The sequence below is a fragment of the Globicephala melas genome, chromosome 17 (genome assembly GCF_963455315.2).
Source record: "Globicephala melas chromosome 17, mGloMel1.2, whole genome shotgun sequence".
Lineage (NCBI taxonomy): Eukaryota > Metazoa > Chordata > Mammalia > Artiodactyla > Delphinidae > Globicephala > Globicephala melas.
In genome coordinates, this window is record NC_083330.1 from 331,654 (window position 1) to 356,135 (window position 24,482).

The following is a 24,482-nucleotide window of genomic DNA, read 5'->3' on the forward strand; positions in this document are numbered from 1 at the left end:
GCAGTGCTTTTCTTAGGAAAGGGACAATAACAGGGCTAACAGCACCATGAAAACAAGGCCAACGCTACTACCTGTTGCTGGACCTCCGTGCCATGCTACCAGATGTGTATGAGATGATTTGAAAGATGGTTTTTTTTTTTTTCCTTTTTAAGACTAGACAGGGACATGTTTCTTAAACACACACACACACACACACACACACACACACACGAACAGGTATAAAGATGTGGGAAAGTAGATTTCAAAGATGAAGGAAAAAGAGAGGGAAGAAACATCGCTTCTAGTCAGAGATCACTGTGTAGAACTATTTGTATATTAGGGCTAAAATGTTAGCCACTTAGCGCAAACCCAGAAGAGAGAAAACATAGGCCTTGGCTTGAGTGTGCATGTCCTGTTTTGCCTCCGACGTGCGGATGCGTCTCCCTGACCTTCCTGGGCTGTGTGAGTTAGAGGAGGATGTGGCTGGGAGGCCCGTGCTGTCCTGGGTGAACAGGCACCGTCCCCGGCGGGGGCAGGAAGGTGCTGGTGAGACAGATACTCGGCTTCAGGTCTCACTGCTTCTCGTGTCCTGTGGGTCAGGGTCTATGGTAGAAGTAATGGTCATTTTCCTTATTGTACAGCAGAGCCCACAGGTGTATTTGGGGAGTGAATGCTGTAATTATGTTCAGTAGAGTTTTTCACATTGTGTTATCTCTGGTAGGTTTTTTGTTTTTTCTTAATTAGAATTTTTGCTGAGATCATTGGAGAGTCACATGGAGTTCTAAGAAGTGATGCAGTGTAGGTTCGTGTATGCTCCACACAGTTCCATCGCCACAAAATCCCTTCTGTTGCCCTTTCATAATCACACCCCCTTCCCTCTGCCCCACCTCCCTCCCGCCCCACCCCAGTGCCTGGCAGCCGCCCATCTGTTCTCCCTTTCTATCATGTTCTCCTTTCAAGAATATTATGTAAGTGTTGTATAGATGTACAGTGTGTAATCTTTGAGGATTGGCCTTTTTCACGCAGCGTGGTTCCCTGGAGGTCCACCTGAGTTGTCTCTGAGTCAGTGGTGTCCGTCCCTATCTGGTGCTGAGTGTGCTCCTGGCTCTGGACGCCCTGCAGTTTGACCTAGCGTCTCACTGTTGGAGGACTTCAGGGCTGTTATGAATAAAGCTTCTGTGAGCGTCCGTGTATACAGGCTTTTGTGTGAACCTGTTTTCGTTTCTCTGGGACAAACGCCCCGGAGTGCAGTTTCTGGGTGGTAGGTCAGTTACAGGTTCAGTTCGATGAGAAGCTGCCGCACTGTTCCAGAGTGGCTGCAGCATCTGCCTTCCCGCCAGCAGTGTGTGAGGGACCCAGTCTCTGAGCAGTGTCACCAGTGCTTGGCGCTGTCACTGTGTTGTATTCAGCCGTTTTGATTGGTGCTTCTGTGTTGAATTTTAAACCAAGAGTTTTGGATTTTTAATACCTTTTATTTTCCCATGTTGGGGCATATCATGAACTACTTTAACAAATCTGAGTTTATCTTTCTGTGGGTCCCACTGGACTATAAAGCATCAATATAAGAAATTGTTTCATTCAGGTCTGCATCCCTCACATAGGAAGTGGGGCCAGGCTCAAGTGTGGCTGACGGGAGAGGAGAGGGGACAGAGAGAGCGAGCTCTCTACTGCCTGCATTCACCAGCACTATCAGCTAATATTCACTGAGCACGTTCAAAGTACACAGCAGCATCATGGCTTGAAAAAAGCATAGTGAACTTAAGTTAGAGATGATCACAGCTAGATTCTCAGCTAGATCCTAGATGCAAAAAACAAAGAAAAGAAACTTTTCCACGTACAAAAGTGAGAGAGAAAACTCTTCATGTTCTGAGTCTCTGTAACCCTCCAAGGGAAAACCTCTACTCCTTACCTACCTGAAGTCAGCAGAGGTGTTCACTGCAGGCACTGTTTCTCTTTGAGCGTCATGCTGCCTGCCTGGCACAGGAGAGCGTGCCCTCACCCGCCCGGGACCTGTGCTGGCAGTGCCAGCTGGATCCTGGTCCTGCAGCGTTGGCTGCCTCGTCTTTCACGAGGTATTATTTGTCGACAGGATTGCAGCCTCTGGTTTCTGCTTTGCAGTTTGTTAGCCACAGAAATGAAATAGCGGAGCATTCAGTGGCTAGAGGAAAGTTTGCACCATCCATGGGGATAACTAGCAAGTTTCTAGTGAATCTCTTATATTTCTGGCTGTAAAAATTAAACACCTCGCCCCAGGAAAGCATATCTATCATCAGGTAACACTTTACTTGACAGTGGGACCCCAAAGTTTGCTGTGTCATCGGTTAAAAAGAGCTGTGGAAGAACTATAAGCAAGCATCAAATATTAAAAACCAGACTACCCTAAGAAGAGGCTTCTTGAGCGAAAATGCCTCTGACCCCTGGGAGGGAGTTAGGAGGCCTGCATGCAGACCCACATCCCAGGGGGTGAAGATCCCAGCGGGGGCAGACACACTCGTGGGCTTTCTGTGCGGCCGCGGGCAAGGTAGCCCGTCCACAAAGGGAGCTGTTTCCCTGTGCGCGTGGAAATTGAGTCAGAAAAGCTTTCTAAGCAATTCGTGAATGCTGTACTGAGAAATGAGGTTAAATCTAAAACTGTAGCAATTTAGAAACATGTACTAGTAACAGAAGAGTAAAATAGTCATGCTAGTCAAGAAAAATATTATCCCATTTTGCTGTATGCTTTCAACTTACACAGTGCTGTATGTCAGTTGTATCTCAATAAAACTGGAAAAAATAAAGCTAAATAAAATGGAAAACTATTACTCCTTCCAGTGTAGCGCTGATCACCAGATCTCTACCGAAGGCTTCAGCTTGAGGGCGAGGGGTCCTGGAATCCACAGAACAGCTATCATTGTCTACATGGACTGAAATAATGTCTGCCACAGATACAAACTACTTTTTGAAAGTATGTAGATGTGACTTTTCTTTTTTTTAATTAACTGAAGTTCTTTCTTTACTCACATTTCCTTAGATTTTTCCTTAATGTTTTTATTCTACCCCTGGACCCCATCCAGGGACCACGTCACATTTAGTGGTCATGTCTCTTTAGCCTCCTCTGGGCTGTGATAGTGTTTCTCAGACTTTGCCAGTTTTTGGTGCCTTGACAGTTTCGAGGGGCACTGGTCAGGTGTTTTGTAGAATCCCCCGAACCGGAGGGTATCTGATTACTCAGGATTAGACTGGGGTTTGTGGGTTCAGGGGAGGAGGCGCGCATTTTCGTCACACCGTATCAGGGTGCCTGCCGTCTGCATGCCCTGTCACTGTTGGCCTTGATTGCTGGCGGAGGTGGTCTCCACTGGGAGGTTACACCTCTCCCCTGCTCGCCCTGAAGCCCTTGGAAGGAAGTCAGTCTGTACAGCCGCCCCCTAAGGCGCGAGTTCTGACGCCCTCCGTGCCAGGGGAGTAATGATTCAGAGTTCCTCTGCAGAGCAGATTTCTCTTCTCCCTCACTTATTTTTTCAATTATTTAGATCAGTATGGACTCATGAATTTTTATTTTATATTTGGATTATAATCCAATACTGTTTTACTTTGTTTGCTCAGATTGTTCCAGTTTTGGCCACTGAAGCGCTTTGCGCTGACTCCTTGTCTCTTTGATGTACTCCTGTCATTGTGGGTTTTCGGTTTGGCTTTGCTTTGTTTTCAGCATTTTCTTACTTCCTGACATTACATGATGCTCCAGGCTCATCTTGTTTGTTTCCTGCCCCAGGCCTAGAATCAGCCATATCTCCAAGGAGTTCCTTTTGTTGGAGAATGGTTTTGAGCCACAAAACACAGGAAGATTAAGAAAATACAAGTTCATTTTAAAGCATTACGGGGTTGTGACCAGCTTCAGTAGTCATGGCCAGATAGAAGCTTCAGAAAGAGGAGCGCTCAGTTCTGGAATGTTTGATGTGTAGCTCTCACCACGGGCAGCATTGTCTGTAGCCCAAGGAAAAGGTCCTTCTCGCAAAATTGTTCTCTACATAGAGCTTTCTTTAGCTTTTGTCCTCATTTCTGTCTCTGAGACAGTTTTCAGTATCATCCTCGACCTCTCTTTCCGTAGACAACACTTTTCTCACTGCTGTCACAAGGGTTTCTGGAGGAGTCTCGGTGTCTCTGCTGCGGATCCCGGCAGCCCCCCTCCCTGGTCTGCTTTGCTGGGCCTCTTAGCTGCGTGCCAGCGTCACCACGTCCCCGAACCATTTCAGGGTATTTCTGCACAGTAAGTCTCCTCTGAATGGTTTACCGTTTGTTTTATGAGACTCTGGCGCCTAGATGCTATGGTTTCTATGATCTGTGACTATGGTATTAAAAGAATGTGCATTCTCAGATACTTTTTAAAATATTGTTTGGCTGGATAAAAACTAGGTATTTTAGCTACTGGTTGCCAAATAGTAAGAGTCTTTTTTTTTTTAGCATCACAAATACTGTTTTCATGAAAATTTGGGATTCTTAGCTGAGATGTATTTAGTGGTGGTTGTCTAATGAAAATTGTAGTAAGCAATAAGTAGAAGGAAAGAAAAAATTATCTGGGTACACCCTTCCTTTGTTGTGTGTGTCACTCATTTTCTCAGGACGTGTTTCCATGTAGATATTCTATAGTTCTTGACACGTAAGTAATGTTTTCTTGTATATTTTCTCCTAAGTCATCCCAACAATTATATATTAAAAGGCCCAGGTCAAAAAAAATCACGGGGTCTCTGCTCTCAAGGGACTCCTGGTCTAGATACGTGAACTGGTACAGTCCTGATCTCACCTGTCTCTCAGAAACTTACAGTATTCTACAACAGTGAACACAGGTTTGTTTTGTTCATGCTTTTGTTTTTGCCTTTTTGTTTTGCCTTTCTACAACAGTGAACACAGGTTTGTTTTGTTCATGCTTTTGTTTTTGCCTTTGTGATGGTCATTCATTTATCCAGGGAAGAGTGTATACCACTCCCTTCCCCCACGATCTGCTTCTCATTGGCATCTGCATAGTTGAAGGAGTTAGGCTCCGTGACAAAGGCATCTACTCAGCTTCACATAGACAGAAAGAGGTTTACCACAGGGTTTAGAAAGCTTATAGAAGCTTTGGGAAAAGTGAAGAAACAGACTCTGTGCTGGACCTTTAGGAAAGACTCTCAAAGCAATGCTGAAGAGCCAGGCCACCGCGAGAGCCGCTGCCCCTCCCGCAGCTGCACGTCTGTGCTCCAGCTCTCCACCAACTCCGCAGCCACTCCTGGTGGTGCCTCTTTTCTGCCTTTTGACCCTTCAGAGCAATTGCCCAGACCCTGAGATCTTTGTTAATGTCATGCTTGGCAGCAGAAGTGGCAAGATCAGACCCCTCTGCCTTGGCATCACTTCTGCCTTTGATTGACAGGTCCTAAGTTGCAGGAGGAACTCTAGCTGCAGGGAACTGGAGATGCCTAAAGCTTTCTTCCAGCCTCTGGAGTCTAGGAAAGCCCAAAGAAGGCAATTGGAATCCTTCACATCTACCAAAGGAGTTGCAAAGAATCGAAAAGAGAGAAGTAAAAATGTGTGAAGGAAACACAGGCACACCTCGAAGACACTGAAGGTGCAGTTCCAGACCACCACAGTAAGCAGATGTCACAAGAAAGCAAGTCACACGAATGTTTTGGTTTCCCAGTGCGTATAAAAGTTACGTTTACACTACACTGTTGTTTATTAAGTGTGCAGCAGCATTATATCTAAAAAGAAATGCACGTACCCTAATTAAAAGGTACTTTATTGCAGAAAAAATGCTAACCATCATCGGAGCCTTCATTCAGCAAGTCGTGTATTTTTGCTGGTGGAGGATCTCGCTTCAGTGTTGATGGCTACTCACTGAAGGCTGGGGTTGGTGTGGCAGTTTCTTGAAATGAGGCAACAATGAAGTTTGCTGCATCGATCGACTCTTTCTTTCATAAACGATTTCTCTGGAGCTTGCTATGCTGCTCGATAGCATTTTAGCCACAGGAGAACTTCTTTGAAAATTGAAGTCAGTCCTCTCAAACCTTGCTGCTGCTTTATCAACTAAGTTTTTGTAATGTTCTAAATCCTTCGTTGCCATTTCAACAGTCTTCACAGCCTCTTCACCAGGAGTAGATTCCGTCTCAAGAAATCACTTTCTTTGCAGATCCATAAGCAGCAGCTCCTCACCTGTTAAGAGTTTTATCCTGAGCTTGCAGCAATTCAGTCACATCTTCAGGCTCCACTTCTAGTTCTACTTCTCTTGTTATTTTCACCACATCTGCAGTCCTTCCTCCACTGAAGTCTTGAACCCCTCAAAGTCATCCATGAGGGTCAGAATCCACTTCTTCCAAACTCCTGTTACTGTGGACATTTTGACCTTTTCCCATGCATGGATCATGAATGTTCTTAATGGCATCTATAATGGAGAATCCTTTTCAGAAGGTTTGCAGGTGACTTTGCCCAGATCCATCAGAGGAATCACTGTCAGTAGCAGCTGTAGCCTTGCAAAATGAACTTCTTAAATAATAAAACTAGAAAGTTGAGATTATTCCTTGATCCATGGGCTGCAGAGTGGATGTTGTGTTAGCAGGCATGAAAACAACATTCATTCATCGTACAACATCTTCATGAGAGCTCTTGGGTGACCAGGTGCATTGTCAATGAATATTAATATTTTGAGAGGAGTCATTTTTTCTGAGGAGTAGGTCTCAACAGTGGACTTAAAATATTCAGTAGACTATGTTGTAAACAGATGTGCTGTCATCCAGACTTTGTTCTGTTTATAGAGCACAGGCAGAGTAGATTTAGCATAATTCTGAAGCGCCTTAGGATTTTCAGAATGGTCGATGCGCATTGGCTTAACTTCAAGTCACCAGCTGTTTTAGCCCGTAACAAGACAGTCAGCCTGTCCTTTGTAGCTTTGAAGCCAGGCACTGATTTCTCCTCTTCAGCTGTGAATGTCCTAGATGGCATCTTCTTCTAGTAGAAGGCTGTTTCATCTGCATTAAAAATCTGTTATTTAGTGTAACCACCGTCATGAATTATCTTTGCTAGATCATCTGGATGACCTGGTGCAGCCTCTACATCAACAGTCACTGCTTGACCTTGCACTTTTATGTCATGGAGATGACTTCTCTCCTTAAGCCTCATGAACCAACCTCTGCTAGCTTTAAACTTTTCTTCTGCACCTTCCTCACCTGTATCAGCCTTCACAGAATTGAGGAGAGTTAAATCAGCAATAAGTCTGTTTCACTTTCTTACCATTTTGTGTGTTCACTGAAGTAGCACTTTTAATTTCCTTCAAGAACTTTTCCTTTGCATTCACAGCTTGGCTGTTTGGCTCAAGAGGCCCAGCTTCTGGCCTGTCTTGGCTTTCGACATGCCTTCCTCACTAAGTATGATCACTTCTAGCTTTTGACTTGAAGTAAGAGATATGCAACTCTTCCTTTCACTTGAACACTTAGAGGACATTGTAGGGTTATTAACTGGCCTAATTTCAATATTGTTGTATCTCAGGGAAAAGAGAGGCATAAAGAAGGTAGAGAGACCGGGGAAATGGCCGTTGGTGGAGCAGAGTCAGAACACACAACATTTGTTGAATTTTCCATCTCATGGGTGCAGTTCGTGGCACCCCAAAACAATTACGATAGTAACATCAATGACGACTGATCACAGATCACCATAGAATAATACAATAGTAAATGAAAAGTGTGAAATATTACGAGAATTACCAAAAAGTGACACAGAGACACAAAGTGAGCAAATGCTGTTGGCAAGATGGCACTGATAGATTTGCTTGACACTGGGTTGCTACAGACCTTCAATTTGTTTTAAAAAAACGCAATATCTGCAGAGCACAATAAAGGTCAATAAAACGAGGTCTCCCTGTAGAGGAGAATAACAAAGCCCCACAGTCCTAAAATTTCATTTTAGAATGCCATTGCCATGGAATGCAGGGTGGGCAAAAAAAATTCTGTCGTTTAACTTAATGTTCTATCTTTTTAAAAGAATTCAGAGTCCCCAGATTTCTGGATACATTACTTGATAACAAGTATTAAAACTATAAAAATTTGGGACTTCCCTGGTGGTCCAGTGGTTAAGAATCCGCCTTCCAATGCAGGGGATGCGGGTTCGATCCCTGGTCGGGGAACTAAGATCCCACATGCTGCAGGGCAACTAAGCCCACGTGCTGCAAGTACTGAGCCCATGTGCTCTGGAGCCTGGGTGCCACAACTAAAGAGAAGCCCATGCGCTGCAACAAAGAGCCCGCATGCTGCAACAAAGATCCTGTGTGCCGCAACTAAGACCCAATGCAGCCAAAAAATTAATAAATAAAATAAATCTTTAAAAAACTGAAATTTTATGCTATAGACTACAAATGTTGAGCTTGGATGTAAAAGGGGAATTTAATTAGTAGATGCTGTTAATGATAATGGTGGTATGCATAGTTGAGGTTCACTTTAAAATTTTTTTGAAATAAGCAAATCTTAGTACAGACATATTTCATACATTAAGAAATTAAATAAATAAAATTAATCAATTCCCACTTTTCTCTGTGCTACTTGCTGCTCTGGTGCATAAACTTGTGTTATTTCTGAATGTTTTTTTAGTCCTGTGATGTCATAAAGATCATCATAGATTCTTTCCTGCTTTATATTTGAAGGAATATTCAGTGCAACAAATTTACTTGTGTGCCTGTTCTAGGTGAGACATTTTTAAAGATTTAATGCTCAATGGCAGTGGGATTATTAAATAGTTAGTGCTCCAGAGTAATAGTGTTAAGGTTTCATAGCTCTTGAAACTCTAGACTAACATGTGGCGGCACTAAAGCAGACACAGTGGGTGCCGCATGTGACTGAGAGCTGCTAGTCAGTGTTTAGCCTCTGGGGGATAGAAACTAACCCTGCAGGGGAGGGACCACGGAAGTGGGAAATCCCAGCCCTGGGGCTGTCTCAGCCTCTGCCAGCCCAGCACCTGCAGGACCTGGGTGAGAAGAATGAATTCCCTAAACGGCTTCTAGTTCAGTGGTGAACAGAAATGGGACACCGGCCTGCACTTTTGGGAGATCAAATCCAACCTGACCACAGCCTTTGGGGCGTAAGATCAGTGGCAGGTCTGTGTGGCAGCGTCAGGCTCAGCGTGGTGGTGTGGCCTACGTGGCATGTGCGCGCACGGATCAGCTTCCGTGGCCCTGGCTGAGGAGGCCCCCAGGCGTGCCCGGGTGTGGTGAGCGGTGACCCTGGGGAGGGCCCTGTGCCCTGAGCCAGCCCCCTGCTCCACCACTCTCAGCACCTCCTGCAGGGCAGCGTTGTTGCATCCTCTGAGACTTCTCATGAACAGTAACTCTTGTAAAATGTTAATGCTTTTCTCATTTTAAAAAAGGTTATTAAGAGAGGAAATTCAGTGAAGGTTGAAAAAGCAGTTGTGAATATGTGAGTCTGTTCATGGAAAACTCTAAAAAAAAATGTAATTTGGTGGAAGGCAAATTGTACAAATATTCGCAGGCTTTGTAATTTGGGAAATTATAAAGGTCTTGGAATGTATCTTATTCATACATGAGGAATCTGGCATATCAAATCTAGAATAGTCTCATTTGTTCTACTTTGTTCTCCTGCAGTGAAAATAACTGCCACGGTGTCGGTCTTCTCAGCCTGCATCTAACAGAGAGATAGCTGTCAAGGTGTATAAAGGCCTTAAAACGCGGGTACTATGTACACAACCTGTGGGGGCGCTCCTCCTAAACAGAGTGCGTTATTAAGTCACATTCAGCCCATATCTACTTACTTGTGATGGAAAATACTAATATGCAGATGATTAATAGATACAATACCCTTTATTTTCTGTTCTGCTTTATGTAGTGTTCTCCATGTTTTTATAAGTGTGATCTTCTGTTTTAGAGGAAGCTGCAACTCCGTAGTTGAAATGTGTTTAGTATATTATATACAGAAGAAAAGCATTTGCCATGAAAAAGCTTTGAACTGTGTATTCAAAACATTAATAATGAAGAGTGTTATTCGCAATGGAAAGACTTTCCTTCCTGCCCCAGATGGAATGGTTGGTCAGCTCTATGCTGTCATGACCTGGTGGAGCAATGCCTAACACATCCTTTCGGTTTATGAAAGGTTGGTTTTTTCCATGATATGTTTTATTCAACTGTGTAAATTTTGGGGGGTCCTTCATGATAGTCAGTGACATGCAGACGCTTGTTAATCACACTGTTTAAACTCTAAGCACAGTGTCCGTGGAGTTCACATTTCTGGAACCTGTGGGCTCCACCCTCAGTCTGTCCTGGCAGGTCCTTGGCAGTGACTCCTGATAACACCAGCGCTGAGTCATGGCCAAGCCAGTGCCATGGGGTCACCAGGGAGCCAGGACCCTGGGGATTAAGCCTCCACTGCTGGCCTCCTTGGCCACCTGCTGGCAAGAGGGTGAGAGCACAGCCAAGCACAGTGTAGATCTGCATGGAGGCCGAGGTCGCTTCCCTCCTCTTTGTAGCTAAGGGCTCACAGTTGTTTGCTGTCCTGCGGGAAGTGACACCGTGCTGTGTACGGAGGAACTTGGGTGGGGCATCAAGGTTACCTGGAGTGACTAGGACGGGAGGCCTAGGCAGAGCCCTTGGAGGAAGGGCCTGAATGAAGAGGCGGAGCCTGCCTGAAAAGCTTCCTGTGCCCCAGGAAGCAGAAAGGGAGCTGGCCTGGCGTGGCGGGGCTCTGCGGCCCCAGGGTCCTGACGGCAGAGCCGCCCTGAGGAGGCAGGCGGCTTCCGGTTCGGGCATGGGGTGGGTGGGCCTCGTCTGTGCTTAGAGAAGAGCGCTTTGGCTGCCCCGGGTCACAGGGCATGTGGCAGAGCAGGAACCCGAGGAGGTACAAGGCCATTTCAGGAATCCAGACAGGGGAGGCTGTGGTCTGGGCAAGTGTGCTGGTGAGGAAGTGGTGAAAAGTAGAGAGATCCAGGATCTGTTTCAAAGGTGCCGACGGCTGGATATGTGCGATGATGGACGGGAGGGGAGTTGGGGATGGTGGCGGGGCTGCTGGTTTGACGGCAGCTCGGTTACTGGGGCGGGTGACCCGGCAGGTGCTGGGTGGAAGTGGAGAGTCCCAGTGTGTCATTGGGATCAAGGTGCCCGTGAAACACTGGGCTGGAGAAAAACAGCTGGATGTGAGCACGCAGTGGGGGAGAGGTGAGGACATGAGAGCCAGGCCCTGTGCCCAGGAGGGAGCTATCTTCTTTATTCTTCACAAAAACACCATATGATAGGTAACATCTAGCTGTTAGAAGCAGATATTAATAAGCCACTTTCTAAAGGTAAAGGGGTTTTCGGGGACTTCCCTGGCAGTCCAGCAGTTAAGGCTCTGCGCTTCCACTGCAGGGGGCGCTGGTTCTATCCCTGGTTGGGGAACTAAGATCCTGCCTGATAAGCAGTGCAGCAAAAAAAAAAAATTATAGGGGTTTTCTCCTTTAATGTAACAGACCAATGAAACAGTAGAGAAAATCCCAACTATATATGGGAATTTCATAAATAATATACATATCTCAAAGCAATGGGGAGAGGTGAACCATACAGTAAATGGTGTAAGGACAATAGATAAGTCACCTGGGGAAAAAAATTTCTTTCAGCCCCCACTAGAATAAATTACAAATGGAGCAAAGATTTTAAACATAAAAATTAAAACTGTAATAGTTCAAAAGAAATCGCAGGAAAATTATCTTCAAGTGGAAGTTTTCTAACTGTGACTTAACATCCAAAGGTCCCAAAAGAAAATAGTAATAAATCCTATTAAATCTGCATGGTAAAGTCAAAAGTTAAAGGGCAAACTGGGAACATGCTTTTGTAATCTGTAATACAGAGCGTCAGTCTCTCTGATAAACAAAGTGTGCACAGAAATTAATAGAGAAAAATCCTCCAACCCAAGAAGCAAAAGGATATGAACACACAGTTCACGGAAAAAAGAAGCAGATGAAAATATATTGTGTCTCATGATTAAAGAAATGCAGATTAACACTTTTATCAAATTCGCAGAAATCCAAAATTTTAGTGACATCTGTTTGGTGAGGCTGAGGGGAAATGTGCCTTTGCTCTAAATGGTGGAGGGAGAATAAGTTGTCACTACTCAGGGTAGAGAGGCCGTGGGGAGTGCGTGCACGTGAGTGTACGTGGTGTGCATGAGCAAAAGCATGGATTTTAAGCATGTTATGTCTTTAACCCAGCACTTCCTCTTCTTGGAATATATCCTACAGGTACACCTGCACACGTATGGAGTACAAGGTTATTCTTTGCCCTGTTGTTTATGATAGCAAATGTGGAAATAGCCTAAGTGGTCAGCACTAGAGGGTTAAAATTAAATCACATACAGTGGGATACTTACTGCATAGCTGTCTATGCTGCTATAAAAAAAAGAATGAGGAAGCACTGTGATCTGATACACAAACATCTATGACATTGGTTAAATACAAAAAGTAAGGAGCAGGGCGGTGTTTAAAACGTGCTGTATTCCTTGGAGAGATATATGGGGGGGGCAGGGGGAGAGAGAGAGAAACTCTGAAAGGACATGTAAAAAACAACAGTTCATTATCTATGAACTAGGGGGATGGAGGACCAGAATGTGGGGGGAAACGGTCTCACACCTCTGTGTACTTTTAAATTTTTAATTATATATTAGGAAAATAATAGGACTTTTTATACACAGTTATTGCTCTTGGAATTTCTAAACATTACAGCTGTTTTGGAAAGCAGTACATAACATATAGCAATGAAGATATATTCTTTAACCCAATAATTCTTAGAAATTTAATCCATGAGAAACACAAAAAAATCACAGATGCACACACTATTCTTCATAGTAGCAATGCCTGTAATAATGGAAAAATAGAAGCAACGTCAGTATTCAGTATGAGGAGGATTATTTAATTATGACATATTCCGTGGTATAATATCAAGCCACTGCATAACATAACGAAGAAGCCCACGTGGAAACACTCATTCAACAAGTATTTTCGTGCCTCCTCTGTCACATGCCGTTCTGGGTGTTAGGGACACAGCAATACGTAAGACCAAAAAAGAGGAAGTGTATGCACCAATGGCACTTACATTAGATTGGGGAAGACTGGCCGCAATATAAGAAGGTAATAGTGGTTCTGACTTCAAGTAAACCTGGACGAGGGGATAGTGAAGATGGAGCGGTTGCTACTTTTACATAAGAATTGAGGAGAGCCTCGCTGAGAAGATAATATTTGAGTGAAAATCCCAAAGGAGGTGAGAGAACAAGCCATGAGGTGTTTGGGGAGAGTGTCCCAGGCAGCGGGGCGCGCATGCAAGGCTGTGAGGCAGATGAGGCTGTGTGTTTGCCAGACGGGGGAGGCCAGTGCACGAAGGTCTGGGCGGGCGGATCCGGCGAGGGTCTGGTCACGAGAAGGTCTGGAGAGCTATAGCAGGGCCTTTGATTCTTTTGTTTTGTTTTTTTAATATATATATAAGGTGTTTTTGTTTATTTATTTATTTTAATATTTATTTTGGCTGTGCTGGGTCTTAGTTGTGGCACACGGGATCTTCATAGCGGCATGTTTAGTTGCGGTGTGCAGACTCTTAGCTATGGCATGCATGTGGAATCTAGTCCCCCAGGGATTGAGCCCGGGGGGGCCCCCCTGCATTGGGAGTATGGAGTCTTACCCCCTGGACCACCAATGAATGAATTGAAAATTTGACAAGGAATAGGATATTTACATGGTTTGAAAGTATCTCCCACACAATGTTTTTTTAATTTCAAAAGGAAAAAGTAACTTACAGTTGAGAAGCCTGACAGACATTGCCTCAATTAAGTAATAAAACTGAACATCGTCACTATTGGGACCTACTGAAATAGCATGCCAACTGCTTAGAAGAATACAGCACCACTTCTGTGTTATCCTTACCAGTAATACATGAGCTGGATCTCATTATGAGAAAATATCAGAGAAACCCAAAGTGAGAGTTTGTGTACCACAAAATTACTGGCCTGTGTCCTTGGAGAATGTCAAGGTCATGAAAGTCAAGGAAGCCAAGGAGCCTTCTGGATCGCAGAGGATTAGAGGGGATGGCAGCTAAATGCAGCACGCAGTTCTGAGTTGTCTTCTGCTGCAAAGGGTGCGATGGACACAAACGGGTGAAGCACAGACGGGCCTGAGAGCTAGGAGGAGGGTAGACAGTGTTCATTTCCTCCCCTTTGTGGTCCTGTAGTGGTTGTTTATGTAGGAGAATTACATACGCAAATAACCTGTTTATTTATTACATACACAAATAACCTACATAAATAGGTTACTTATGTAGGAGAAAGTCCTTGTTTGTAGGATTGACCCTCACTTGAGAGTGAGTTGGGGGATAAGTGAGAGAAACGAGACCACAGTCTGCCCAGGGCTGCTGAATTGATTTGGTACATGTTGAGTAAAAACTTTCTTGGCTAAGATCCCTCCTTCCCTTCATTTATCTTGTTCTAATTTAGAACTTCACTAAGACACTGATGATTCAGGGGGAAAAAATGCTTTGTACTGTATTTAGACTTTTAGTAAATTTGAGATTGTGAGGCCTGTACTTTCTCGAAGACGACAGGAAAGTGGGCTGCAGAGCAGCAGCTGGGAGGAGACCACGCTGCGCTTCCAGGGTGCTCGTCTGCTGGTCCACACGCGAGAGCTGGTGCATGGAGGCGGCATAGACGCAGGAGGGATGCTCATCAGGGTGGGGCTGGGCGGTGGGTGTCCTGGCGCCCCGCCAGGTGGGACGCTGAGGCTGGGAGGAGAGCCAGGTGTGGCTCACAGTCCTGCCACGAGGTGGATTCATACCTGAGCACCTTCCTTCCCTCTGGTATAAAGTTGTCTTCTGAAAGTGATCCCTCGTCTGCTTTCTTGAGTACAGTAAACTGAATGTGGTTTAGTCTTTGAAATTGAAATGATGTCACTATCAAATATCCTAAAACAATTTTCTGTTGCTCAGTCATGGATGTTGTGTTCTTAGGATTGAGAACTTACAAAATCAACATTGATCTTTGAAAAACAAGAAAGCCTTTCATGGATGCCTTTTGCCGAGGTAGTTTGTGTTTTATTTGGTAAGGTCAGAGCAGGTAGAACATGTACCTCTGCTTCACAAACACAGATGATTTACAAGCTGCTGCATTAGACGGGACTGGTTTCTAGGCCAGTTAGTCAGCTTCTAGTGTGAAACCCTGACTCAGAAGCCCATCATCTAAGAATGAGTATGCTGTTCCTGCTGCGTCATGAGGCCCGATGCAGGTTGATTGACTCTCAGCTGGCTCCCTCACTTGAACCACAGAACCCTGAGGATATTCCAGACTCTTCTCTTTCCTCCCAAGTCTGCACGTAACTAGTGTCACCTAGATGCACAGGAGGGTCGGATCTGTTGCATACAGTGCAGTCTTAGAGTGTCAGGGCTTCGCCCCCCATAGAGAACCCAGGTTAAGAAAGGCTGTGATGACTCTTGGTTGGTCAACATGCCACATGGCGATCCAGGGAAAGCCGTAAGATATGTGACTTACCTCGGCACTCCCAAAACATGTGCCCCACCTGGGCGCCTTCTTCCTTACTGTGCACTCAGTCACAGACCCTAGGCTGTTCAGGTTCAGTGGTGGATGGCCGTGGAAAAGTGGGAATACCAAATGACCCTCGTTTGAGAGTGATTAGGGGATAAATGAGAGAAAACGAGACCACAGTCTCCCCAGGGCTGTTCAGTTGATTTGGCACATTTTGAGTAAAAACTTTCTTAGCCAAGATCCCTTTTTCCCTTCGTATATCTTGTTCTAATTTAGAACTTGACCAGGACACTAAAACTTCTATCCTTTGTAGCAGTGTAAAGATCTCACCTTGTAAATTACCTGTATAAAGCATCTTAATACTGATTGTTGTCCATAAGAGTAGGAGCTACTTCTTATACCTTTTGTTCCTACAAAGCCTGAATAAAATGCCTGTCAATTAATTCAACTTAGTGCACCAAGCACATATTGATCATCTATAATGCACAGCTAAGGGCTGCGATGGGTACATAGGGAATAAAAAGTATGATCCCATCCTCGAGAAACTTCCAGTCAAAAAGGAGAGAGAAGAGATCTACTCAAGTTTTTATAAGATAGAGTAGAATGTGTTAGAAACTAAAAGGCAAAAAATAAACCATTTTGCATACAAAGAAAAAGGAAGAATTGTTTACACTATGGAATGAGAAAAATCGTGAAAGAAATGGAATTTGAGTTTGACTTTGAAAAATGAGCGTCCTTAGACAAGTGGGGTGGTAGGGAACATCAGATTCGTTTAGAGGAAGGAATGGGAACCAGGTCTCAGGTGGGGCTGAGGCTGCAGGAGCTTGGTCTTGGACTCACACATGCATGCATCCGGAGACACGCAGGAGTCACTGGGGTGCCCTGGAAGGCCCGTGACTAGTTGAGTGACATGACCAACTCTGTCCCTTAAGAAAGATTACTTTAGCAGCAACCTGCAGGAGTGGCCAGAGGGAAGAATGAGGTTAAAAGATGAGTTGGGAAACACCTGCCTAATCCGTGTAATAAGCAGAACAAGACAGCAAAACAGGAATGAGAAGGATGGATGATGTTAAGAAGATAAATATGGAGCAGATGGATTGGCTGCAGCAACTGGATGTGGAAAAACGGAAATAAAGATCACTGTCAAGTTTTGGAAGAGAGTGACCGGGAGAATGGTGGGGCCCAGTTACACAAAGAGGGAACACGCAGGAAGAGCCACAGGTTTGGACCAGAAGATACAGAGCTTTAGGAGTCCTCTGCAGGATGATGGTAAAGTAATAGAACTAGATTAGAGGCGATTCTGGCCAGTTACCCTGGCTCAGTATTCATTGGACCTAAATAAATATAGCAGCAACTTTAGTCTGTATATCCTGGGAAGAATAGATGCATTTACACAACTCTTTGCTAATGATAGACCAAAACTCTGATTAAATCCTCTCGTTTGGTGAGTTCAGACTCTTTCTTTCTTTTTAAGACCTACACTCATATGCGTCATTATTTTTTTAGATATCACTGGCATGATGTATGTGTTCTTTTAAAATTTATAATACCTTATATTTGTGGTCAGCAGATTTTTGACAAGGGAGACAGACATTTCAACTGTAAAAGAATAGTAATTCCAACAGAAAGCACTGAGACAACTGGATATTCCCATTCAAAAGAGTTAAGTTGACCCCTGCCTCACACCATACACAAGAATTAATTCAAAATAGATCCTAGGCCTAAACCTAAGAACTAAAACTATAAAACTCAAAAGAAAACATAGGGATATCTTCATAAACATACATATTAGGTAATTGTTTCTTACCTATGGCACCAAAAGCATATATAACAAAAGAAAAATCCATAAATGGGGCTTCGTCAAAATAAAAACTTCCGTGCTTCAAAGGACATTGTCAAGAAAGTAATAGACGAGCCAGAGAACAGGAGAAACTTTTTTTTTTTTTTTGGTGGTGGTACGCGGGCCTCTCACTGCTGTGGCCTCTCTCGTTGCGGAGCGCAGGCTCTGGACGCGCAGGCTCAGCGGCCATGGCTCACGGGCCCAGCCGCTCCGCGGCATGTGGGATCTTCCCAGACCCGGGCTCGAACCCGTGTCCCCTGCATCGGCAGGCGGACTCTCAACCACTGCACCACCAGGGAAGCCCAGGAGAAACTTTTTGCAAATCACATATCTGATAGGGGACTTGTATCCAGAGTATATAAAAACTAATACAACTCAATATAAAAAGATAACCCAAATTAAAAAAATAGAGGATTTGAATGGACACTTCTCCAAAGAAGATGGCCACGAATCACTTGGTAATCAACATCATTAGCCATCTGGGAAATGCAAATCAAAACCACAGCGGCTACCACTTCACACCACTAGGATGGCTGTAATAAAAAAGACAGACAATAATAAGTGTCGACAAGGATTTGGAGAAATTGGAGCCCCTCATACTGGCTGGTAAAATGGTACAGACACTTTGGAAAACAGCCTGGCAGTTCCTCGAAAAGCTAAACACAGCATTACCACATGATCCAGCAGTTCTACTCCTAGGTGTAAACCCAAGAAAATCGAAAACATACATCTACATAACTTCTGCACTGACATTCATAGCAGTATTATTTATAAATGCAAAAAAGTGGAAACAACCCAAATGTTCATCACCTGATGGATGGATAAACAAAATGTGACATATCCATACAGTGGAATATTATTCAGCAACAAGCAGGAGTGCAGTGCTGGCACCTGCTACACCTTGGATGCAACTTGAAAATGTTATGCTGAGTAAAAGAAGCTAGTCTCAAAAGGCCACAACTTTCATGATTCCACTTATGTGACATATTCAGAACAGGCAAATCCGTAGAGACAGAAAGTAGATGGGTGTGTTGCCAGGTACTTGGGGGAGAGGAGAACAGGGAGGCTGCATAACAGGTTGGGGTTTCCTTTTAGGGAAATATTCTGGGACTAGATAGTGCTGGTGGTTGCAGAACACGTGCGTGTACTTAACGCCACCAAATTATACACTTGAAAATGGTGAAACTGGAAATTTTATGTGTATTTTGCCGCAGTATTTTTATTTGGATGAGTTTTATGGTATGTAAGTTAGGTCTCAAGCTGTTATAAAAATAAAAGGCATAGTAGCTTGATTATTACCAGGGAGCTATGCTGAGGGAAAAAATTCAAACCCAGAGATCATACACTAGATGATTCCATTTTTATAACATTTCAAAAGTGGCCACATTTAGAAATGGAAGACAGATTAGTGGCTTCTAGATGCTGGGGATGGAGGGTAGGGAGACAGAGGGAGGTGCGTGATAAAAGGCAGCCTGAGGGGTCCTTGTGGCGGTGGATACAGGATCCTCCACAGGTGATAAAACTTCACAGCACCACACACACACATACAGCCACCAGTGGGGTGGGTGAGACCTGAACCAGGTGGTGCTTGCAGCTGTGAGGTGTCTGGTGTGATGTCTTACTGTGCCAGTCAGGGCACAGTGTGCCACTGGGGGAAAGGGGCAGAGTGTGTGAGGGTCTCACACCTGCACGTGAAACTGCACTTCCCTCCGTCGAAATTTCAATTAACAAAAATGTGTAAGAGTAGCTATGTATCTTTGAAAACTTGTTCTGGAGGCAAACTTGTATGAATGTACAAAACGTCCTCTTTTGACCTGTCTCGGCCCAGTCAAGTCTTATCTCCAGGAGTGGTAAAACCACAGTCCGGGTGCAGGACGCCAGTTATGTCCACATTATTTGTGTCCTCCTCAAAAGACCACGCTTGCAGCAGGGTTTGTTGTTTGGTTAATTTCAGCAATGCAGTATTTTCCAAAAATAAAGAGGAAGTGTAAGTGTGGAAAAGGCCTTTCTCAGGCTTCTTGCCATCCTTTAGTTAAGTGAGTTTTAGCAAAGAACGACTGTTAACTCCTTCTTGTTCACTGGTATTAGAAAGTTTCCGTGTCACACTTTTATTTTAGCAAAGAGGAAATATGACTTTTTTAACGAATAAAAACCCCATTTCTGTGCAGTAGAGATCATCCTGCTAACATCTCATGTTAGAAAGATAAACAGCAGGATTAGCTGTTTACTTTAGGAGCGTGGTCTGCTTGTTTTTCAGGAGGACACAGTGTCCTGCTGTATCTGGTTTCCCGTCTGCGCGCGGCTTGGAGCTGGGAAAGGCCCTGCCCCCTCCGCGCACCCTGCTCTTCGCCCTCTCCTCCCCTTCGGGGTCAGGTCCAAGCTCCCCTCCCAGTCTCTCTTCCCCTTTCTCTCTCTCCTGCTTCTTTTTCTCACTTCATCCTCGAATTTCTTCTGTTTCTTCCTTAGATTAGGGCTTAGTAAGGGCTTATAACATGGAGAGAAAGATCCTTGTTGATCTTCAGAGGCTGCTTCGGTTGACACTGACCTAGAATAAAACAGCCAGGCCTGACTCTGATTCCGGGAATTCTTGGTGGACTGCTCAGAACTGCTTCCATGACTCGTGTAAACATCCCACATGTCACTTCGTCTGCTTCTCTCTCGGAACACAAGCGTTCACAGACACACACGCACACATACCCATGTTCGCTGCTTCTTTCTTGCTTTTCTTAATTTATGTATCTATGATATTGAGCCAATGAATGAAAGGAGGGAAAGTAAATATTTTTGAAAAGTTGGGGAGGGGCATTTAAAGCTTCAAAGAGGGATTATCGTCTCACTAAAACCCCCTCTGTGAATCAACAGTTTCGTTTTCCTTATTTCTTGTGCTTTGTTCTGGTACTTTCACAGCCTAACAATACATGCATTTTTAGAATTTTTAAAATGTTCTTTAATTAGCATGATGAGGCGTTCAGCTGGTAAGAGAAGGAAGGAAGCATTCTTAAAGATAAACATTAACTGCACGATGGACTTTCTACTTCCATCGTGATGTGGCCGGAGGGAACCGTGCACCTCTTATCTGTATTGTTTTATGCTGCTGGGCATGTGCTGTGGAGTGTGGCTTCACTTGGCATCAGTTTTAGTCAGTTCTTCCAGCCTCACCCTCGTGGCTCAGAAATGCACAGAGTCGAGGCGCTGCAGCCGAGGGCTCTGGGGCCACGCGAGGTGTTGGTGATTCTCCATCGCTTTACCCAGGGAGGAGCTTTACTTACCATGACACTGGGGAGCTGGGTGGTGAGGACGGCACCACGAGGCGGATCACAAGCTGGTGTCAGGAGTGACGACGTCACGTCTGTGGCGGTGGGCCCTCTGCTGCTTCGAGCACGTTCCTCTGAGCCCCTTCACGCAGGAGATCAGCCCTTTTACAGAGGTGCACACACCTCCTACGGGCTCAGGAGAGCTGACAAGTGATGTGACGGGAAAAAACCACCTTCTTGTCGATTAAGTGTGTTTGTAACGAAGTGGATTTGCCTGGTGGGTGAAGGAAAGCACGACGCTGAGCGCAGATTAGGTGCAGGCTCTTCGCTAGGTGCCGAGCAGATAAAGTTGCCTGGGTTTAAGGGTTCCAGAGCCGAAGCTCCCAGCAGCTGGCCACGTCCCCCAGCCGCAGAGCTGAGGCAGCCCCTCCCAGGCCGCTGCCGCCCGGCACCATGTGCTGAAAGCCATGAGCGTGGGTGAGGGGTTTTATTTGGCGGCGGCCAGTGTTTTAGGCGTGGGTGGGACACTGGTCTGACATAAGTGGTGTGCGCCTGCCAGACTGTTACTGCGAGAGGTTTGAGCGGCGAACTCCATCTCGGGGAGCGAAGTAGTTCTGAGGCCCTTACTCTTAACCACGGACATCCCCCTCCTCCCTGGAGACGTTCTCTCTGTGCTGGTCTAGCGTTTACCTAAGCTGACCACTTCTGAAGACAGCAGTGTCCCTGTCAGGCGAGGCGTGGGACTCCCGGCACCAGGGCTCAGTATGTGCGGAAAGTCACCTGCAGCCAGAGCCCGAGGTTGCCCGTCGCCAGCAGCCCGGGCTGTGGAGTTGCTGGGGATCCTTGGCGTCCTGGCCGGAGGGCGAACGGACGCACCCAGCCTGCTTCCCAGAGCCGAGACCCCATCTTGTGAGCGCCGACCCCTGACGTGATCTTAAAATGTCGGGTCTCCTCGTCTCCATCTGGCTAGGCCGCAGCTCATCCAGTATTTCAGGGATACTTAGGGGCAGTGCTCGTGTCGGCTGCGTGTCCTGCTGGGCTCGGCCACTCTGCTACCTCAGGGCGGGGCCCGAGCGCCTCCCGTGTGGAACTGGAACCGTCTCACCTGGCGCAGACGAGGTAACTGACGTGGCGTCCAGAGCCGGCCCCCGGTGTCCACGGGGACGGGCAGCCAGGAGCTGGCTGGTGCTGGGGCAGGGCTAGGCCCAGCCCTCCGTGCCCTGCGGTGAGCCCTGTCCTCCCCCGGGCCCGTGTCGGTCAGCTCTGTCCGTGACCTCCCGGCTCAAGTCACTTGGCTGGTCTGGATTCCCTGGCTCCTCCGCTCTGAAATGAGACCCACGTCTGGGCTGCCCACACCCGGGGCTGCGCTTCATTCTCCACTCCACTCACCTCTTCAGAAATCCTAGGCCAGTGTAGACTCTTCCGGTCCCTTGTCCATCCCCCAAGACTGTGTGCTTCAGTCTCTGCCCTGAGATGTTGCCCTCACGCAGGCCCACCTGCTGACCGAGGCCAACGGGACGCACTCGCGTGACGGCTGGGGGGCGGGTGGGGCCACGTGATGACCGGACAGGCTGGTGCCTGACGATGAGTGTCGGCCACCCAGTACTGCCAGAGCCGCAGGCTTCTTAGGAAAACAGGAAACGAATTTTATATAAAATCCCTTAATTTTTAATATTTGCTGCTAATTTTTTAAAAAAATTTAACACTTTATAAACTAAAGAAAACACATGAGCCAGTGGAGCTCAGCCTGTGAGTAGCACTTTGCAGGCCCCCTGTTTCCATCGATTAGGGCAGCGAACTCACACGCGGACCGCCGAGGCTCTGAAAGTGCTCGGTTCAAGCCAGCCTCCTGCCTGTGCCAGCGGTTGTATCTCTGAAACGGAGCATTTGGTCTAACGCCTGTTAGTGTCCCCCATGACTCGCCCGTGGCGGGAGGCGGGGGTGCTGGCTGGACCGGGCCAGCGATTCACCACCTGGGCCCAGGCAGCCCCCCCCCCCCGCCCACAAACAGGGAGCCCCCGGCACGGGCCTTTGCGCACAGCAGAGGCGCCCCTCCAGGGAGATGCCCTTGCCTCCTCCCCGTTCCCCATCCCGCCCCTTTACAAGTGCCTCGAGTTTTTAATTTTTCATAAACATAACTTTGATTTTAAATCAGGAGCAATGCATGGAAATACCCACATAGTACATAGTCTTTCCCCTTATTACCACTTTCTCCCTGTCTTCTTTTTCTTTCTTTTGTATTATTTTCCAGCCTTCTTTCAACTTCTCAAACATGGAAAAGCTCGTTGCCATCCCAGGCTCTGTGCGTGCTGTGCTCTCTGCTCTAAGTGTGCTTCTTTCAACCCTGTGCAGGGTGGGCTCCTCTTTCTTCAGGACACAGCTTAAAGATCACCTCTTGTAAGGAGCCTTCCCTAACCAGCTGGCCAGGCCATTCCACCCCAGTGCTTTCTCACAGGCTCTCTGTTATTTCCCTCCTGTAATCCCACAGCCTGTGATTGTATGTTTACCTGTGCCAGGCCTTTCCCTAGGGAGGTTCAGAGGGCACCTGCACGGGCCTGGGCCCGCAGCAGTCCTGCTGTGTTTAGCACATAAATAGACACCCCTAAGGCCAGGGCACTGTTTGGGGTACATTGACAACCCCGTATGTGCCACTGTTACTCAAAATCTTGTGACACTGATTTTGAGGCTCTGCAGCCCTCTAGACCTCGCTACATCAAGCGCTTCTGTGTCTGACCCAGTAATTTTGTATTTGGCTCAGTTCTTGTGTTCAAGCAAATCAAGATGTCTTTTAAGAAAAAAAGAACAGCTCACACGTAAGTCTACAAACTCAGAGAGTTTCCAGATACTCTCAGAACCTGGAAATAATGGCTACAGAGCCATTGTATTTTCTTACACGGCGCATGCTAACTATGCAGAGGATCTCTGCTTACACAGTGGATTCTCCCCTTCGCAGAGTTTCAGCTGGAGAAAGCTGTAAAAAACAGTCATGTGAAGCCTCTGGAAATTGTCCTAAGGGCATACAGCAAATGGGGAAACATTCCTTCAATGGAACCAAGAAAATCTGATAAATCTCACTAAGAACAGTGAGTCTGTGGCCCTTGAGCCCTGACCGCCCCCCCCAGCCACTGCTACTCTGAGGCTTTACTCCAGGGAGTGCAGTCAAGAAGACAGCCCCCTCCCCTCAACTCCCAGTCCAGGGCACATTTCACTCTAGGAGGGCTGCCCACTAGCATCCCTTATCCTCAGGCCCCTGTTGCAGAAGCTCAACCCCGGGTGTGGTGGGCCAAGAATACTGGCCCAGTTGTCCTACCCCAGCCCGCCACAGGGTAGATGCACCACGCAGAGAGGCTAGCCTAGAAGACCAGCGCCACCCCCCCCCGCACCCACTCTAGAGCAGAGGTGTCAGTCCAGGCAAAGGGGGCACTGCCCAGAGGGAGACAGGTTATGGCGAAGAAGAAGAGCTCTGTCGGGCTGCATGAGATGGCGGGAGAATTCCATGCCCACGAGTGTTGTTGAAAACAATGAGGATCTTGGTGGAGAGAGGTTCAGAGAGTGCTTGTAATTTCCTGACTCTTTATCAACACGCAAAGGACAGAGCAATGAAAAGTTAGCAGAGAGAATCAGGGAAAAGAGACCACCAAGAGCCCTCCTGGAATCACAGTCAGACTTGAGAGACAGGAAGGGTGTGCTCTCAGGAGCACTGACGGCCCGCATGGGAAGGTTGGGGTACGAGCCTCACTTCCCTGAAGGCCTCAGGACCACCTCCAAGCACACTAGATGAACAGTTGGCTGCTTTGAACCAGGGGCAGCTCTGGGAAGCCAGACTTTAAAATCGCACACAGGTCTGGCCGTCTGACCTGCCCAAGGCCACATCTTCACAGGTGTGATTAGGGAGGGGAAATATGAGCTCTGGCCAAAGGA

The 24,482-nt window shown here is 46.3% G+C and overlaps 1 protein-coding gene across 13 annotated transcripts in view; it reads left to right on the forward strand.

The window, feature by feature from the left end:
* The window catches only part of SPIDR (scaffold protein involved in DNA repair), a 403,848-nt gene that overhangs the window by 283,428 nt on the left and 95,938 nt on the right, over positions 1-24,482 (forward strand). The gene's annotated exons all lie outside the window — the stretch shown is intronic.